The sequence below is a fragment of the Ovis aries genome, chromosome 9 (assembly GCF_016772045.2).
Source record: "Ovis aries strain OAR_USU_Benz2616 breed Rambouillet chromosome 9, ARS-UI_Ramb_v3.0, whole genome shotgun sequence".
NCBI classification, from domain to species: Eukaryota; Metazoa; Chordata; class Mammalia; order Artiodactyla; family Bovidae; genus Ovis; species Ovis aries.
The window spans coordinates 39,116,700-39,136,320 of record NC_056062.1 but is presented as its reverse complement, the minus strand read 5'-3'; positions in this window follow the sequence as shown (position 1 = coordinate 39,136,320).

Below are 19,621 nucleotides of genomic sequence, written 5' to 3'. Positions count from 1 at the left end.
GTTGAGTCAGAGCCCTTGGCAATGAAAGCCTGGAGTTCTAACCACTGGACCACCAGGCGGTTCCCATCCCCACTTCTGTTTTACCTATATATCTATTGATTGTCTATGCATGTGTGGTTAGCCACTCAGCCATGTCCGACTCTTTATGACCCCATGGACTGCAGCCCACCAGGCTCCTTTGTCCATGGAATTTTCCAAGCAAGAATACTGGAGTGGGTTGCCATGCCCTTCTCCAGGGGATCTTCCCAACCCAGTGATTAAACCTAGGTCTTCTGCATTGCAGGTGGATTCTTTACCATCTGAGCCACCAGGGAAGGTGGCAGATTATCTATCTATCTACCCACACACGTGTGCGTGCACGCACACACACATACACACACACACGCATCTTACTGGTTCTGCTTCCCCTTTCCATTTCCTTCTCCAGGGGATTTTCCCTTTCTCTGGATCGCCTGAACCAACAGCTGCTGCGGCTCCTGCTGCTGCTAAGTCGCTTCAGTCGTGTCCGACTCTGTGCGACCCCATAGATGGCAGCCCACCAGGCTCCCCCGTCCCTGGGATTCCCCAGGCAAGAACACTGGAGTGGGTGAACCAACAGCAGGGGATCTCAAATTCCAGGTGTGTTAGACTCATGCAAGGTATCTTTCTCATAATGCCAAAGATACAGTGAGTCCCTTTCACATAGTTTGGCTTCAGTGAGTCTGGGATGGCCTGAAATTGTGCATTTTCACAGTCTCCTCAGTTGATTCTCACACATGGGGAGAGAGAGTCACATTTGAGAAACACTGCTCTGCATACTCTTTCTGGAGGATCTCATCAATTCTCCTGTCTCTAATGTTGTCTATGAGATGATTACTTTCAGATCTATTTCTCTTGGCCAGAACTCCCCTGATTCCAAGTTTCTATAACTGTTTCACATTCAGCTACTTGTTCCTTAAGCAACTAATCTCACTATTTCCCCTATAACATCTTTTTATTTTTTCAGTTGACAAATTCACTTTATTTTTAATATTTATTTTTATTTATTTATGTATTTGTCCACACAGGGTCTTAGTTGCAACACATGCAATCTTCCATCTTTGTTGTGGCAAGTGAGATCTAGTTACCTGATCAAGGATCAAACACGGGCCCCCTGCATTGAGAGCATGGAGTCTTAGCCACTGGACCACCAGGGAAGTCCCTGTAACATTATTTCAGTGAAGGACACCAACATGTATCTGTTCATTTAAAGGAAGAACCTGGGAGTCCTACTGAAACCCTTCCTCCTACTTCTCTACTTCCTTAGTATCTTTTCTATCTTCCTCATCTTTCCACCCCACTGCCATTGCCGTGGTCCGAACCCCCAAACCTCTGGAACCTGGGCAGTTTTAATTAACTCTACTCCCTACTCATCCCCTACCCTCCCAGTCCAATCTCCCCTGTTTTGCCAGATCCATTTTTTAAAATCAAATCTGATCACAGTTAAACCCTTTAATTGCTTCTACAGCTCACAGGATAAAGCCTCAATTCCCAGGATGACGTAAAATCTGCCCTCTTCGTTTAGCCCTGCTCCCCTTTAGAGTAATGCCTCCCTTCCCTCTCAGGCTTGTGCTATGCCCAGCTGTTTGCAGCTACCAAAACACACGAGGCTGTTCTTGGCATTTTTGTGATACTGGTTAACCTGATTCATCTACCTAGAATGTGCTCTCTGTTCATGCAAAATACATTTCACTCATCTCACAAGACTCACGAATCATCTTTGCCGTCAAACCTTTTCTGATATTTTCAGGTAAAATCAAACATTTCTAGTCTTACTTTGATCATATCACCTGAAATACTTTTTTGCACATATTTATTCACATTTGTGGTGTGGTAGTGGTTTAGTCGCTCAGTTGTGTCTGACTCTTTGCAACCCCGTGGACTGTAGCCTGCCAGGCTCCTCTGTCCATGGGATTTACATGGGTTGCAGGAAACAAATGAGAAATAATTTCCTATCAGATTGGGAATTAATTGTTCACTTTTATATCCTGGACACCCTGTACAGAGTCAGACATAAAGTACAGATTATGTGTGTGCCTGTTGAATATATATGAATTAAGCATAGTGGAAAGTACATTATTCTACATAAGGTCTGAGGATCTAATATATACCATCATGACTAGGGTTGATAATACCATATTGTATAACTGAACTTTGCTACAGAGTAGATCTTAAATGTTCATACTCCTCTCCAGAAAAAGAAAAATATATATAAGTATGTATATGAGGTGACCGATATGTTCATTAATTAGGTGGGAGAAATCTTTTCACAATGTAAATACATCAAATCTCGATGTACACTTAAAATATCTTAGAATTTTGTCAATAAAACTGGAGAATAGTTAAAAAAAGAAAGAACATTGTTCTAGAAGTTCAATTACATGAGTCTACTCCTCGCTCAACACTAATGAACTTACTGCCTAGGACAAGTCATTAATTCTCATGCACTCCAGGTAGCTTTGTGATTTGCTGGAAAGGAAGTAGTCAAAACAGCAAAACGATGACAGAATTGGCATGTGATCCTGCTGAGACTGTCATGAGCCGCTCTAAAAATTATTATCGGTACTGGTTTATGTACCAATAATCCATGTTCTGTGATGTCAATAAGGTTTATAGCGCTAAAAGGATTGGGGCCAAGAGTGACTCATGGTGCAGAAATAATACAGATCTCCTTCCGATCAATCCGGAGGGTATGAAAGGAGAGACTTGGGGGTAATCAGAAGTCAGGTGGGGGTGCTCAGCCCTCAGAGGGATGGAGGGGGCCTCTGCATCACACAACGTGCAACTGGTATAGCTGTGGGGAGGGGCTCCCCCTTGTCTCCCATGCAGGGCACATGACCGCAAACTGCCCATCACTGATCATGAATTAGAGACCCTGGGTGGCAGTTGGGTTTTCTGATTCTATGCCGGGTTTAGGGTGGATCTATTGTTTGAAAAGAACCCTGTGTTCAAGCTTCCTTTTGCTCAACCACTGGAGGAAAAGCAAATGAAAAGGAGAACTGGGATTCTCAACTAATCATTGTTTTGATTTCTTTTCCTTGATTCAGGCACAATTCCCCTAAAAAGTTAAAGGACACTTTTTACTTGAAGCATGAGTAGGAATGTCCCCCTTTCTTTGGGAGGGGGCGGGGAAAGGTGGTTTAGAATTAGCTGTTAACCTAGCAACAACAACAACACAACAATGGTAGCAGCTACTGTTTGGGGGACAGATACTGTTTTCTAGGCTTGGTACTAACCATGTGGCACACATTACTCACTTAATATCTGTGATAATCCTATGTGATAAGGTCACTTGTTACCTCCCTTTATAGATGAATAAATAGGCTCAGATGGATTAAGGAACCTACCTGAAGCCACACAGTGAGTTAAGAGGCAGAGCTGAGAAACAATCCAGATCTGACTCCAAATTCCTCCTAACTATAGTCTTCTCTGAAAGTATCCCAATCCATAGCATATGCTCAAAAATTTATATTGAGGATTCTATCAATATATTCTTTGAATTTCATCTTTGAATTGATTGAGCAGTTACATGCATAGACATGTACATGATGTATAAGAAAACGTATGACAACTGGAAGATATGGGTGTTTGGATTTTTCTGATTAAAAAACCCCTCAAATGTGGGACCTCCCCAGCAACTCAATGGATAAAACTCTGCCTTCCTATGTAGGTGGCATGGGTTTGATCCCGGGTTGGGGAACTAAGTTTCCACATGCCGCAAGATTCAACCAAAAAACACCAAAACCATCACCAACAAAAACCAACCAACAAACAAAAAAACCCCCAAACAACCAACTAACCAATCAACTAACAAAGATCTCTTATGATAGAAACTTTCTCAGTACTGGTGAAGCCACAGGTTCATGGACTTGTGAGTCATCTGTTGAATCATTTTTACCCTCTGAAGTACACTCCATTCTCGAACACTTTATCAGTGAGAGATTAATGCGTGAACTCTGAAAGTCTTGAGAATTATTTACTGTACATCTTACTTGCTCATCAGCTGTTTTCCCCACTTATGGGTCTGACCAATCATTGCTTCAGATATGTTAAATTTCCAGTGATAATGTTGTTCACTCACTACTCATACAAGTTCATTTCTTCTGAGCCCTGTCTTCCACTGAGTGCTCCTCTTAAACATTGTTTTGTGATTAATAATTTTTCACTGCCGACTGCTGTGATTCATGGGTAATAAGCCTGGAAGTTGAAGACATTCTTTTTTTTCCTTAATATTTATTTGTGGGCTTCCCCTCTGGCTCAGTGGTAAAGAATCTGCCTGCAGTGCAGGAGACGCAGGAGACATGGTTTCAATCCCTGGGTCAGGAAGATCCCTTGGAGGAGGAAATGACAACCCAGTCCAGCATTCTTGCCTGAAGAACCCCATGGACAGAGGAGCCTGGTAGGCTACAGTCAAAATATTTATTTGCATTTACTTATTTATTTGTTTGACTGCACTGCATCTTTCTTGTGGGAAATTAGTTGAGGCATGTGGGATCTAGTTTACTGACCAGGGATTGAACCCGAGCCCCTGCATTGAGAGCGCTGAGTCTTAGTCACTGGACCATGAGGGAAGTCCCAGGAAAGACATTCCTATTTTCCCCTTAATGTGGCTATTCCAACACTGCCTTCTGGTTCACCCCTCTCACTCCTATACTCTTTTCAGAGCCCGATTGTTGTTGAAATCGTAAGCTCTGTGAGTTATACAGAAAGATCGTTCCCTGTCTAAACACTGCCTCCATCCAGACGCAGATGATTCATCCAAAAACACTGGCTATACCCGTCACCCCCCAGGACCAGCTATTACTTCCCAGCCTTGGGAATCAACACCTCCAGGCTTCAGAGATTTGTGGCTCATTTTTATCCTCTTGAAATTAGGACGCCAGGTTTCACACTGCTGCCATCCATGACAGACTCTAAATTCCCACGGGACACCACCGTAAAAATTGCTTCCAGGCAGAGCCCTAGGCTTCCCTGGTGGCTCAATGGTAAAGAATCCACGTGCAAGGCAGGATACTCGGGTTCAAACCCACGTCTCTTAGGTCTCCTGCATTGGCAGGAGGGTTCTTTCCACTGAGCCACCTGAGTGTGTGTGTGAGTGTATTCATAATGTGTTTCTTATTATATTTTGCAGTAATAAATGGGGGTTCTCAACTTGCAGGTGAAGATTATGATTTGATGGATCGTATCAGGAAAATATTGAGTCCCTTGGACTGCAAGGAGATCAAACCAGTCAATCCTAAAGGAAATCAGTCCTGAATATTCATTGGAAGGACTGATGCTGATGCTGAAACTCCAATACTTTGGTCACCTGATGCGAAGAACTGACTCATTAGAAAAAACCCTGATGCTGGGAAAGATTGAAGGCAGGAGGAGAAGGGGACGACAGAGGATGAGATGGTTGGATGGTATCACCAACTCAATAGACATGAGTCTGGGCAATCTCCGGGAACTGGTGATGAACAGGGAAGCCTGGCGTGCTGCAGTCTATGGGGTCGCAAAGAGTTGGACACGACCGAGTGACTTAACTGAACTGAAAGGCATATCAGTCTCTGGAGGATTGGGGTAGGTATGTGTGTTTGTTTTATTTTATATGAAAGTGAAAGAAAGTGAAGTCGCTTAGTCATGTCCGACTCTTTGCGACCCCATGGACTGTAGCCTACCAGGCTCCTCAGTCCATGGGATTTTCAAGCCAAGAGTACTGGAGTTCTGCTCACAGTAAAGTGATGCAGTTATACAAATACATACATTCTTTTTCATATTCTTTTCCATACGGTTGATCGCACGATATTGAATATAGTTCCCTGTGCTACACAGTAGGACCTTGTTGTTTGTTATATGTGTAAAGTTCCTGATTATAATATACTTCTCTTGCTACTTCCCCAGCACTGGCACGGGTATGCATGCACACATACACACACACACACACAGAGTTATGCACACACACACACACAGAGTTATACACACACACACACTCTGCTGTTGTTGAGAACAATCATGTCTTATGCATCTGAATAGCCCCTATTCCTGAAACAGTGCCTGGCGCTTGGGGGTACCCAATCAATGCTTATAATTGTCAAATGGCAAAGCTTTGAAGGGTAAAAGGTGGAATCTATGGAGTTTTCTTTTACCATGCTCAGCACACACTTGGGACTTGATAAATCACTGGGTGTGATTGTGATGACTTAGTGAAAACAAAAATATAGCCATGAGAAGCTATATGAATCAAGGGCACAGGTGTGATGAACAGCCGCAGAGCGGGGCTGGCCTTCACAGCAGAACAAAGCTCTCTTTACCCCTCAATGCACTTCAACAAACCCATCCAAACCAGGAAACCTCGGGGACAGAGTGGCTGTCATCTCCCTAAGTAATAGGGCCTATCTCCTCTTAACCTTTGTGACCCTCAAAAACCAGTAAATTCCTTCTTTTATCTATCCCAAATCCTTTATATTACCCTCTAAGCCAATTTTCTGTTGTACTGTATTCAATGGGAATTGAAAACAGCTGGTCACCATCTGCTGTAGATTAATTCTTCATGTACTTGAAGCCTCTAATTAGGTCATTGCTCAGCCTTCTCTTCTCCAGGCTAAATATCTTATTTCCTTTAGCCCTTCCCCAAAGGTTTTATTTTCCAATTATTCAATTGTCTTCCTAGTGTTACTCTCAACATCAGGCTTTGTGTTCTCTGCACACCTCAGGTGGAGGGGGGCTGATCAGTGTGAAGGGTTATAGGTGTTGAAGGTCACCCCTGCCACTTCTGAGGAGCTATTTTTTTTTTCCCCCTGTGAGTTGTTTACTTTCAGAGGGCCATTTAGAAATGAACAGCAGCCTTGACTGCTATGCTGAAATTGCAAACAGAGGAATCAGACAGTTGTGCTTTGCTTCTACAGTAACTTCAGACATGCTAGCCCATCACCTTAATGGCACACCCCGAACTATGAGATGGTCATTGCAAATTTACAAGCAGTAACTTCACTCCTGATTACAGATGCATCACTAGAAAGGCACTGTGGAAGTGCCTTGGGAGCCTGGAAGTTCAGTGACAGCTGGAGCAAGAGTTTTAACTTGACCAAGCTCAGGAAACAAGAGTCTGGTAGAGAGAAGTGTCCTCGCTCTTAAGTTCAGGAAATAGCCCACACGGGGAATGGCCCAGGTGTCCAAGCACCATTCTCCAAGGCAGCGGTTCTATTACCTGTCTCCCTTCTGGAATTACATACATACAAGGCATTCCCTAGTGTCAGATTTTTTATGAAATTCAGAAATATTTCACGGATCGATTGATTTTTGAAATGATTGCAATTGTATCTTCACTTCTGGAGCTTTCTCGCTCTGTCTCTCAAAAGTGTGTTGAGGGACTTTCCTGGTGGTCCAGTGATTAAGAACAATCATCTCCCTTCCAGTGCAGGGGGTGTGGGTTCAATCCCTGGTCTGGGAACTAAGATCCCTCATGCCTTGAGGTCTAAAAATGGAAACACAAAGCAGAAACAATATTGTAACAAATTCAATAAAGGTTTAAAAAATGGTCCACATCAAAAAATAAAATAAAGCATGTTGGACTTTTGGTTGGAAGAAGTTATCCCCTGTTTATCTGTCCTGTAAAGAATCCGTCATTACTCAGAATTGATGACCAGGCTAGATGTACTTTGCTTAACGCTATAGGCCCTCCCTGCTCACTGAGAGCACCAGGGCTGGGTTAGAAACAGCCCCGAATGCGTGGATTCTGTGATGTAACGAGCACAATCCCTTCAAGAGGTGAATAAGCATCACTCTCATTTTTACAGATGACACAGACACAGAGAAATTGTCTTTAAATGTGTTTCAGTTCAGTTCAGTTCAGTCGCTCAGTCGTGTCCGACTCTTTGCGACCCCATGAATCACATCATGCCAGGTCTCCCTGTCCATCACCAACTCCCAGACTTCACTCAAACTCACGTCCATCAAGTCGTGATGCCATCCAGTCATTTCATCCTCTGTCATCCCCTTCTCCTCCTGCCCCCAATCCCTCCCAGCATTAGAGTCTTTTCCAATGAGTCAACTCTTCGCATGAGGTGGCCAAAGTATTGGAGTTTCAGCTTCATCATCAGTCCTTCCAGTGAACACCCAGGACTGATCTCCTTTAGGATGGACTGGCTGGATGTCCTTGCAGTCCAAGGGACTCTCAAGAGTCTTCTCCAACACCACAGTTCAAAAGCATCAACTCTTCGGCACTCAGCTTTCTTCACAGTCCAACTCTCACATCCATACATGACCACTGGAAAAACCATAGCCTTGACTAGACGGACTTTTGTTGGCAAAGTAATGTCTCTGCTTTTTATATTTATGATAGCTTAGCTTCCCAGGTGGCTTAATAGTAAAGAATCTGTCTGTGGTGGAGGAGATGAGGGCTCCGTCCCTGGATCCAGATAACCCCCTGGAGGATGAAATGACAACCCACTCCATTATTCTTGCCTGGCATATCCCATGGACAGAGGAGATTGGCAGGCTGTAGTCCACGGGGTTGCAACGATTTGGACATGAGTGAGCCACTCAGCGTGCACATTTGGCTGCTTAGGCGACAGAGCTGAGATTTGGTTCCTGGTCTGTTTGGTCTCTAGTGTCGTTATGACCTCCTCCGTATACTTGTTAAACTTTAGACCTCAGGATCCCACCTCAGATTCTGAGTCAGGAAATGGGGCCCAGGAATCTGTATTTTCAATCCAGTATTCCAGCAGAGCTGATGCAGGAAACCCAGGTCCCTTGTGTACAAAAACACTGTCTAACTTGGTCCCCGGATGAGGAAATCTAGGTCACTCTTCCTCAGACTCTGTTGTACATCTGCCCAGGAGCTGGTTGGGAAGAGGCTTGGATTCCACTTCCCAGCTACTGAGTCAGAAGCAAGGAAGGGTTGAGCCCAGATGCTGTATTGTTACTGTGCAACCTGCGGTCTATTCTGTCGTTATTCAGTCGCTCAGTCGTGTCTGAGTCTTTGTGACCCCATGGACTGCAGCACGCCAGGCCTCCTGTCCATCACCAACTCCTGGAGCTTGCTTAAACTCATGTCTATTGAATCTGTGATGCCATCCAACCATCTCATCCTCTGTCTCCTTCTCTTCCTGCCTCCAATTTTCCTAGCATCAGGATCTTTTCCAAAGAGTCAGGGTCTATTCTAAGTCATGCTGAATACTGAAAACTGCTTCTGTCAGTCTCCCTGCCAGAGATTTCCTATCCCCAGCACTTCTAGATGCTTTGTGGAAGATGGAGTCTGGTAGGGTGAAAGACAAGAGGCTGTGGGCTTAGGGGTCTTGGCTTCCTGATTGTGGAAGGAGCTCTTGATTAAGAGAACAGTTGAGGTAACCCCTGAGAATGCCTGTTGCCTCACCTCCCACAGAAGAAACCTTTACCCTAAGGATGAAAAGCCAGGGTTTTGAAAGTCAAGTGTTACATTTGATATCAGAAGTCCAGCAAAGAGATAGCCATTCCTTGCAGTGATGTAGCAGGTAGTGTTGCCTTGGCAACATAGCAGGGGACTTACCAAGAAGACAGACGACAGATGAACAGATGGGCAGGTGTCATTGCTTGGAGAACGCAGGGGTGACAAAGAGGTTTACTAAAATGAGCAACTTGAAAAAAGACTTGGCACCCTCAGAAATCCAGTCATTGAAGATGAAAACTCACAAGTTTTGGTTCTATGAATACATTTTAAATCTAAAAAATATGTTTTAACAGCAGGAGCAAAAGTGTCATCACAGACGTCTGAGAAATCTTTATTCTACGGACCTCCTTTGCAAGTAGCTTTCTAGTAAGTCACGTTTTGTACCATGTGTGGGGAGAATGAGTGGAGTGTTTGCACTTAAAAGCCAAAGCTATGCCAAGATAATTAAACCGTCACTGGAGGACCTGAAGAGAATCAATTTGATTCAGCACGGCAGTTTCTTGAATCAGTATTTATCAGGTAGGTAGGTAGTAATAAGTTTGAAGGTTCGGGTACACTTATATTTAAATTTCAGTTTTATAATATTCTGTTTAAAAACAGATCTAATTTTAATTCCCTCGATGAATTCTGACTCCTATTTATTTAATTCATTCTTACTTTGAACTAAGGAAAGTTTATTACTTGACACTTCGACATTTATACTCCATCAATTTCCCAGATACATGATAACCAAAGCAAGACTATTGGGGTGAAGGGACCCTCTGGACGTCAGCTTCACTAGTTCTTAACGTACCACATTTAAATTGTTTAAAGAGGAAACATATGCATTCTATACAAATGTTTATCTCATCACTTGATAAAGATCAAGCAGGGTTTTCTGCTAAGTTAGGCAGTAAACAGATGCTGACCTTATCAGCTAGGGCAGGGGAATTCCTTACATTTTTCTCCTTTGAATTGGCCCCTGAGCTCTAAGGATGCAAAAAAGAAGGACACTTTACACACATGAATGAACTCGCCTCTGAACGCTCCTTGGGATACAGGGAGAGCATGCTTCCTGTAGGGAGGTGCGTAGGGCTGCTCCTCAGCCCTGTGCAATTGTACTCTTCTTCCTCGTGTAATTCACCTATTCAAAGTCTCCCTTTGCTTCAGAGAAATGAAACAAACACCTTCCAATCAGAGCATCTCTCTGCCTGGCGTGTCTTTGGGGGCATTAGGTACTGCCTTGGGTCCCTGTGTTCCAGGCTGCCTCACAGATCACATCTTCAGCTTTCAAGGATGACTCTCCCTCACTGCTTCTTCCTGTGAGATGTGGAGCTCTTCAAATCCAATTCTGAAGCAGGCAGACTTGCTCAAGACATCAACGAAGAATGGAACTAGGCTCATGACTCTGTGGGACCCACGCTGTCTTTTCCTGGTCACCAACCCCCACTTCCCCCAAATCCCACCCTTTCTTCATGTCAGCACTGAGGAGGGTAGTCATGGTGAAAACTGAGACCAGCTTTTAAGGTATGACCAAGTGAGGAACTTGTAATTCCATGACACAAACAGGTTGGGATAAAGATGGTCAGAGTGAGGCTATGACCTACTTAATGATCTAACATGCTCCGCCTGTCTTTCTAGTGAGTCTGTGTTTCTAATCATGCTGACAGCTTCAGTCGTGTCTGACTCCTTGTGACCCCATGGACTGTAGTCCACCAGGTTCCTCTGTCCATGGAATTTTCCCAGCAAGAATTCTGGAGTGGGTTGCCGTTTCCTTCTCCAGGGATCGAACCCAGGTCTCCTGCACTGCAGATGGATTTTTTTCCTAACCGCTGAGCTACCAGGGAAGCCCTTCTAATCATTCCTGTAGCCTTAAAAGTCTCAAAATGGAGCTTGTTTCTACAAAAAAAGGAACGCCTCAAATTCTGGAATGAATCTTTGTTACTTAGGACTCTTGCTTGCAAATCACAAAAACTGATTAGAGCTAGCCTGAGCAACAGGGGAGATTTTATTTTCAGGTGAGGGAAATCAAAGGGCAGGGCTGCAACCCAGGACTTGGGTAGGTACGAGAGAATGGAGTCCATCGAGGGTCAGTCTATGCTGACCCGTGCTGGTTTACATTCTTGCTCATCCCTTTCTCTGTCGACTGGTTTATGCTGCTTTTCATTCTCCACATTGGAAGTGTGGGCATGGCCACAGTCAAATTGTCCGGTTTTGTTTCTTCCATTCAGGAGGGAGCCTGGCTGAAGCGCGCACACATCTGGCACAAAATTGAGGAGGGAAGATGGGACTTTGTTCTTGTTTCGTTGCTAAGTCGTATCTGATTCTTTGCGACCCTGTGGACCATAGCCCGCCAGGCTTCTCTGATCATGGGATTTCCCAGACAAGAATACAGGAGTGGGTTGCCATTTCCTTCTCCAGGGGATCTTCTGGACTCAGGCATCGAACCCGCACTTCCTGCATTGGCTGGCGGATTCTTTACCATGCCTCGAGGGAAGCCCCAAGATTGGAATAGCCTCAGTAAAAAACCTCCCACTTAGAACACAGAAAAAGAAGAGCCTTCACTGGTGAAGAGTCCAGAGCCTGTGCCTTCTATCTCTAAATAACAGGAGCCCAGAGTCTCAGGAACATCAGTGCCACCTCCTTGGTGGTGGTGCTGTGAGTTCTCTGCTCAGTGGATCTGGAGGTCCTCAGCAGGTCCTGACTGCTGGGTGCCTGTGTCCAGTGTCTTTCCAACCCTACTGTGGACGCACATGATGTGTGTGTTCAAAGCAGCCCACTTTCTATCGGTGCAAATACTTGGGCTTTGGGAGTGGTTTAGAAACTGAGAAATTGTGGGGCCTCTTGCACTTTTTTTTTGTTCAGTCCCTCAGTCATGTCAGACTCTTTGTGACCCCATGGACTGCAGCACGCCAGGCTTCCCTGTCCTTCACCATTTCCCGGAGCTCGCACCAACTCATGTCCACTGAATTGCTGATGCCATCCAACCATCTCATCCTCTGTCATCCCCTTCTCTTCCTGCCCTCAATCTTTCCCAGCAACAGGGTCCTTTCCTGTGAGTCAGCTCTTCCCATCAGGTGGCCAAAGTACTGGAGCTTCAGCTTCAGCAGCAGTCCTTCCCTAGATCTGAGTATTCTTGGGTTTTGTTTTTCTTTCCTGTTTCCAATGCAACTCCCTTAAATCATTCTTTTAAATTCTGGGGACTCCATTTGCTAATAACACTGGAAGAAATCCTATGTGTCTGTCTCCTAGCATGGGGGCAGGGCACGCTCTCCCTTGCCCCTGGCTTTCACCTGGAGTGATGAGTTTCCTTCTTAATCTGCCCTGGAATGTTGCCCCAGCCTAGTCTGTGAGCTCCATCACCTGTGTCTGCCAGGGGAGACTTGGGTCTAATCCCCTGCTCCTCAAAGGCTGTCTTCAGAAGAGTCTATCCAGGTCTCAGGAATGAAGGGTTGAACAAAGAGCAGCGATTATTCATTCACTCCACTCCCCAGCCCTGGAAACTGGACAGACTAGCCACATAGCACATATGGGCTGCTTTTCCAAAGCAGAATGCACGTGGTTCTGGTGAAAGCAGTTGCATATTCTAAACAACATAACAATATCCACCATTAAATACAGTTTAAAAAGATTTAAGGCCTATCTAATCAAAGCTATAGTTTTTTCCAGGAGTCATGTACAGATGTGAGAGTTGAACCATAAAGAAGGTTGAGCACCAAAGAATTGATGTTTTTGAACTGTGTGCTGGAGAAGACTCTTGAGAGTCCCTTGGACAGCAAAAAGATCAAACCAGTCAATCCTAAAGGAAATAAACCCTGAATATTCATTGGAAGGACTGATCCTGAGGCTGAAGCTCCAACACTTTGGCCACCTGATGTGAAGAGCTGACTTATTGGAAAAGACCCTGATGCTGGAAAAGATTGAGGGCAGGAGGAGAAGAGGCTGAAGAGGATGAGGTGGTTGGATGGCATCAATGACTCGATGGACATGAGTTTGAGCAAACTCCAGAAGATAATGAGGGACAGGGAAGTCTGGCGTGCTACAGTCCATGGGGTCACAGAGAGTTGGACACGACTTGCTGACTGAAAAATAACAACAGTGACAACAGTAAGATTTAGAGACACTTCCTTGATGATCCAGTGCCTAAGACTTTGCCTTCCAATGCAAGGGGTGAGGCTTCAATCCCTGGTCTGGGAGCTGAGATCCCACATGCCTCATGGTAAAAAAAAAAACAAAAACCAAACAGAACATAAGCAACAGAAGCGACATTGTAACAAACTCAATAAAGACTTAAAATAATAATATTTAAATAATGTTCTCTCTTCTTCCTCCCAAAAGTCTGCTCACACTCACTGTCTGGTCTTCTGGGCTGAACACTTAGCCCTGGAGTCAGAATTCATTCTCTGTGTCCTGTAACTCTGGGCTCCTTTCTTGGCTGTGTGAATGGTGGCCTTGCTATTGTTTCCATGTGTGTCTGTGGCCCCAGTCTTGCCCTTTTCCTCATGATCTCTGATCTCACTCCAGCCCTATGACCCAAGAGATTTGGGGCATCCTCAGGCTTGGGGTGAGGGGAGGGAAACACACAGTGGGGAAACACTTCCTTGTCTTCATTTTTGCCGAGTCTGTACTCAGCACTCGGGTAGTGGGTCCTCCCTACTGTGGTCAACCTAACTGTGCTGTCTTTTTTTTTTTTTTCAAATTATTATTATTATTATTTTTTCTTTGACTGCACTTGGTCTTTGTTATAGCACATGGGCACATAGGATCTTAGTTCTCTGACCAGGTATTGAATCCACATTCTCTGTGTTAGAAGGCAGATTTTTTAACCACTGAACCACCAGGCAAGTGCCTGGTTTGTCTGATTTTTAAAAAAGACAAGGGTGTCATGGTTTGGTGGTTGTCTCCCTCCTTCCCTCTTTAACGTCTTTCTTCTTCTAAAGATTTGTGCTAAGCCACTTCAGTCATGTCCAACTCTTTGCAACGCCATGGACTGTAGCCCTCCAGGCTCCTCTGTCCACGGGATTCTCCAGGCAAGAACACTGGAGTGGGTTGCCATTCCCTTCTTCAAGGGACCTTCCTGACCCAGGGATCGAACCCAGGTCTCCTTCAATGCAGGCAGATTCTTTACCAATTGAGCCACCAGGAAAGCCCATCCCCATTTTACAGTTAAGGAAATGAAGGCTTAAAGAGTTTAAGTGGGGACTTCCCTGGTGGTCCAGTGATTAAGAGTCCTCCTTTCAATGCAGGGGATGTGGGTTCAATCCCTGATCAGGGAAGTAGAACCCCACATGCCGTGGGGCAACTAAGGATGTGCCCCTCAACTAAGACGAGATGCAGTCAAATAAAAAAATATTTAAAAAATTTAAAATGGGATAAATTGAGAGAGTAGCATTGACCTATATACACTACCATGTGTGAAATAGCTAGCTAGTGAGAAGCTGCTCTATAGCACATGGAGCTCAGCTCAGTGCTCTGTGATGACATAGAGAGGTGGACTGAGGGGGTGGGAGGGAGGCTCAACAGGGAGGCGATATGTGTATACTTATAGCTGATCCCTCCGGCGCAGGAGGGCCGGGAGGAGCTACTCCACGTTCAAGATCAGAAGGGGCGGCAGTGAGGAGATACCCCTCGTCCAAGGTAAGGAACAGTGGCTGCGCTTTGCTAGAGCAGCCGTGAAGAGATATCCCATGTCCAAGGTAAGAGAAACCCAAGTAAGACGGTAGGTATTGTGAGAGGGCATCAGAGGGCAGACACACTAAAACCATAATCACAGAAAACTAGCCAATCTGATCACACGGACCACAGCCTGGTCTAACTCAGTGAAACTAAGCCATGCCCTGTGGGGCTATCCAAGACAGGTGGGTCATGGTGGAGAGGTCTGACAATGTGGTCCTCTGGAGAAAGGAATCGCAAACCACTTCCGTTTTCTTGCCTTAAGAACCCCATGAACAGTATGAAAACGTAAAATGATAGGACACTGAAAGAGGAACTCCTCGGGTCGGTAGGTGCCCAATATGCTACTGGAGATCAGTGGAGAAATAACTCCAGAAAGAATGAAGGGATGGAGCCAAAGCAAAAACAACACCCAGTTGTGGATGTGACTGGCGATAGAATCAAAGTCCCATGCTGTAAAGAGCAATATTGCATAGGAACCTGGAATGCCAGGTCCATGAATCAAGGAAAATTGGAAATGGTCAAACAGGAGATGGCAAGAGTGAAGGTTGACATTCTAGGAATCAGCAAAATGGACTGGAATGGGTGAATTTAACTCAGATGACCATTATATCTACTACTGTGGGCAGAAGTCCCTTAGAAGAAATGGAGTAGCCATCATGGTCAACAAAAGAGTCCGAAATGCAGTACTTGGATGCAATCTCAAAAACAACAGAATGATCTCTGTTCGTTTCCAAGGCAAACCATTCGATAACACGGTAATCCAAGCCTATACCCCAACCAGTAACGCTGAAGAAGCTGAAGCTGAAAGGTTCTATGAAGACCTACAAGACCTTTTAGAACTAACACCAAAAGAAGATGTCCTTTTCATTATAGGGGACTGGAATGCAAAAGTAGGAAGTCAAGAAACACCTGGAGTAACAGGCAAATTTGGCCTTGGAATACGGAATGAAGCAGGGCAAAGTCTAATAGAGTTTTGCCAAGAGAACACACTGGTCAAAGCAAACACCCTCTTCCAACAACACAAGAGAAGACTCTACACATGGACATCACCAGATGGTCAACACTGAAATCAGACTGATTATATTCTTTGCAGCCAAAGATGGAGAAGCTCTATACAGTCAGCAAAAACAAGACCACGAGCTGACTGTGGCTCAGATCATGAACTCCTGATTGCCAAATTCAGACTTAAACTGAAGAAAGTGGGGAAAACCACTAGACCATTCAGGTATGACCTAAATCACATCCCTTATGATTATTCAGTGGAAGTGAGAAATAGATTTAAGGGCCTAGATCTGATAGATAGAGTGCCTGATGAACTATGGAATGAGGTTCATGACATTGTACAGGAGGCAGTGATCAAGACCATCCCCAAGGAAAAGAAATGCAAAAAAGCAAAATGGCTGTCTGGGGAGGCCTTACAAATAGCTGTGAAAAGAAGAGAAGCGAAAAGCAAAGGAGAAAAGGAAAGATATAAGCATCTGAATGCAGAGTTCCAAAGAGTAGCAAGGAGAGATAAGAAAGCCTTCCTCAGAGATCAACGCAAAGATAGAGGAAATCAACAGAATGGAAAAGATCTCTTCAAGAAAATTAGAGATACCAAGGGAACATTTCATGCAAAGTGGGCTCAATAAAGGACAGAAATGGTATGGACCTAACAGAAGCAGAAGATATTAGGAAGAGGTGGCAAGAATACACAGAAGAACTAAACAAAAAAGATCTTTACCACCAAGATAATCACGATGGTGTGATCACTCACCTAGAGCCAGACATCCTGAATGTGAAGTCAAGTGGGCCTTAGAAAGCATCACTGCGAACAAAGCTAGTGGAAGTGATGGAATTCCAGTTGAGCTATTTCAAATCCTGAAAGATGATGCTGTGAAAGTGCTGCACTCAATATGCCAGCAAATTTGGAAAACTCAGCAGTGGCCACAGGACTGGAAAAGGTCAGTTTTCATGCCAATCCCAAAGAAAGGCAATGCCAAAGAATGCTCAAACGACCACACAATTGCACTCATCTCACACACTAGTAAAGTAATGCTCAAAATTCTCCAAGCAAGGCTTCAGCAGTACAGGAACCGTGAACTTCCCAATGTTCAAGCTGGTTTTAGAAAAGGCAGAGGAACCAGAGATCAAATTGCCAACATCCGATGGATCATGGAAAAAGCAAGAGTTCTAGAAAAACATCTATTTCTGCTTTATTGACTATGCCAAAGCCTTTGTGTGGACCACAATAAGCTAGAAAATTCTGAAAGAGATGGGAATACCAGACCACTTGACCTGCTTCTTGAGAAACCTATATGCAGGTCAGAAAGCAACAGTTAGAACTGGACATGGATCAACAGACTGGTTCCAAACAGGAAAAGGAGTATGTCAAGGCTGTATATTGTCAGCCTGCTTATTTAACTTCTGTGCAGAGTACATCATGAAAAACGCTGGGCTGGAAGAAGCACAAGCTGGAATCAAGATTGCCGGGAGAAATATCCATAACCTCAGATATGCAGATGACACCACCCTTATGGCAGAAAGTGAAGAGGAACTAAAAAGCCTCTTGATGAAAGTGAAAGAGGAGAGAGAAAAAATTGGCTTAAAGCTTAACATTCAGAAAACAAAGATCATGGCATCTGGTCCCATCACTTCATGGCAAATAGGGGGGGAAACAGTGTCAGACTTTATTGGGGGGGGGTTCCAAAATCACTGCAGATGGTGATTGCAACCATGAAATTAAAAGACGCTTACTCCTTGGAAGAAAAGTTATGACCAACCTAGATAGCATATTGAAAAGCAGAGACATTACTTTGCCAACTAAGGTCCATCTAGTCAAGGCTATGGTTTTTCCAGTAGTCATGTATGGATGTGAGAGTTGGACTGTGAAGAAAGCTGAGTGCCGAAGAGTTGATGCTTTTGAACTGTGGTGTTGGAGAAGACTCTTGAGGGTCCCTTGGACTACAAGGAGATCCAACCAGTCCATTCTAAAGGAGATCAGTCCTGGGTATTCAATGGAAGGACTGATGCTGAAGCTGAAACTCCACTACTTTGGCCACCTCATGCAAACAGTTGGCTCATTGGAAAAGACTCTGATGCTGGGAGGGACTGGGGGCAGGAGGAGAAGGGGACAACAGAGGAAGAGATGGCTGGATGACATCACCGACTGGATGGATGTGAGTCCGAGTGAACTCCGGGAGTTGGTGATGGACAGGGAGGCCTGGCGTGCTGTGACTCATGAGGTCGCAAAGAGTCGGACACGACTGAGCGACTGAACTGAACTGAACTGATAGCTGATTCACATTGTTGTACAGCAGAAACTAATACAACAGTGTAAAGCAATTATACCCCAGTTAGAAAAAAGGAGCTTGAGAAACTTGAGGTCACTTAGCTAGCAAATGATGACGGTAGCCACTCTTGCAGCCATCCATGGAATCTTTATAGTAGGACAGTCACTGTTACAAAGCCACGTTCTGTGCTTCTTGGCTTTCATTATAAAATAGGTCAGGCGTGTCCTTTTTTGGACGATGGTTAACAGTGTCATTCATACTGTGACAGTCTGTGACTAAAAGTATGTGCAGTAGTTGAAAAAAATGGGAGAATATCTTTAAATCTGTAATAAAAATCACTCCGAAAATACATTTGAAAAGTCAACTCTCTTCTCAGAAATCGTTTAACATTGTATACAAATATAGCTAGAAACTTCCCTGGCTGTCTAGTGGTTAAGATTCCCCCTTTCAAGGCAGGGGACATGGGTTCTATCCCTGGTTGGGGAACTAAGTTCTCGTAGGCTGCTCGTACAGCCAAAAAAAAAAAAAAAAAGGCTAGAGAGTAAGGCACACTTGCAACAGTTGAACTGTGCTCTGTTTCAATTTCCTAAAGGATTTCACAGTTGTACTTATGGATATGATTTCACATTGAAGTATTTGGATACGAAAATGCTTGTGATTAATTACATATGGACTGAGTGTTCGTCTGTGAACTTAAAGAATCACTGTTTTTACTTATTCCTTGCTTCTCAGTAAAACAATCAAAATCCACTATATTTGGGGACCACATGTACACATTTATGCATAAGTACTTCTTTTCCTTCCTACCGCTAAAGAGAGAACTCAGAAATCACTCCAATTAAACTTATCCAAAATGTTATCTGTGAACTGTGATTCAGAATGCTTCACACACTCCTGTAGCACTCTGCTTTTAAATGTCTAAAAGTATGGAATTGAAATGCAAGATTTTAATGGTTTAGTGGGAAGAAGGCGAGATTTATAGTCAGAAAATTAGTGTTTGCATTTTGGCTCCAATATCTACCAGCTTTGTAACTTTCCAGCATCAGGTTCCTTTTCTGTCAGATGGGGACATGTTCTTTTTGTTAGTTTAAAAATATGGAGTCTAGGGAAATAAGGAGTTGATAGAAGCAGGGGGTAGGGAGTGGGGGAAACTGGAAAAGGTGGTCAAAAGGTACAAACTTCCTGTTATAAAATAAATAAGTCCAGGACATTAATGTACAACTTGATGATAATAGTAAATGATACTATATTTATATTTAAAAGTTGC